Raw genomic sequence first — 1458 nt, forward strand, 5'->3', positions numbered from 1 at the left:
ATCAGTGTTTCATAACTCATAACCCTCAGCGAGGCACATGAACAGATTCACACCCACTGTGAGGAGGAGGATCTAACATGTTATTTCTCAGTCATTGGGGTGGGAGATCCAGTAGTCAAGAACCCATTCCCAAGTTCACAGCACTGATCACCCTCCCCAAGCAGCAAGGGAGCCCAGCTGTCCCCAGCAGGCATCAGGGCCAGCCCCAAGGCCAGGAGGTCGCCCCACACATGCTGCAGTGGCAGCTATGCAGTTCATGGCCAGGACACCCCCCACCCTGGCCAAGCAGGACAGGGATGGACAAGCATCTACGTCTGCCCAAAGGGGGTCTGGTGAGGGTGGCAACAATTTTGGCTGTAAAACAAGTTGAGCTCAGTGATAAGAAGGAAAGCATTTCTTCTTGCACTGCCAACTCAGCTGCTCAGAAGCTGGCTTAGCAATTTCTTATTCTCTTTCTTAAACACACAATTAAGCCAAACTTTTGCATTTTAACCACAATGAGGCAGGAACTGCTCTCACATACAGCTACAATGACAAGTCTGACTGGACAGTGGTCTCTGGCAAGGGAATAATCTCTATCTGGCATCAACAGCCCCAGAGCTACATCACCTGGGTGACATTTCCCACAAAGGTCCCTTCACTACCTTCAAACAGCAGCTGCTGCTGCAACTCACTGGGTAGGGGAAAAAAAAGACAATTTTTTTTCTGAACAATGTCAGTCAATTCCAGGACTGTTAAACCTACAGGGTAATGAGCCACAGAGGATGTTTACTTTAAACATACAGAGTGTATGAAATAGGAGAGCACAGGTAGGGCTTTTTGTAAAATTGTTCAATTTGACTTTGAAAAAAATCGCAGGGGACAGAAGTTAAAGCACAGAGAAGGCAAATTCTACAGCATACATAATTTGCACAAGAATTTGTTTGCCTATGATCTTTTTTTTCCTTTTAATGTGGAAAAATATATTAAAAGGGACTTATATCATCTTAATCAGAATTATTTTGTGTTCTGGCAGAGCAGCCTGGTACCAACTGTTCTTGTCCTCACCTGGCATCAAGTACTTTTCCCTTACCAAGATTAGTCAGCACGCTTCCAAGGAATCAAGGTGGTATTACAGCAAGATAAAAATGAAAATACTCAGCATCCTCAAATCATATGCAAGTAATTGGCAGAAACAAGACTCAGTCTTCTGATTTAGACACTGCAGAGCCCTCTTCTTGTTAATTAAAAAAGGTTAGGTGAATGATTTAGATGAGCAATTCAGAAGAATTATGAACCTTCCCAAACCTTTGTTCAAAATAAGAGCTGAAGTTTCTGGAGACTCATAAAAAGCTAACTTTAGTCACACATAGCCTTATGCACGCATATATACATACACAAGTGCACACCCTGAGCTCTCCACTTTCTCCTACCCTTCCCACATTTAATAAGCAGTAAAAGTGTCAGAATTATCTTGAA

Source organism: Empidonax traillii, unplaced genomic scaffold, assembly GCF_003031625.1.
Source record: "Empidonax traillii isolate 1590-97213 ecotype Southwest subspecies unplaced genomic scaffold, ASM303162v1 scaffold241:size891819, whole genome shotgun sequence".
Lineage (NCBI taxonomy): Eukaryota > Metazoa > Chordata > Aves > Passeriformes > Tyrannidae > Empidonax > Empidonax traillii.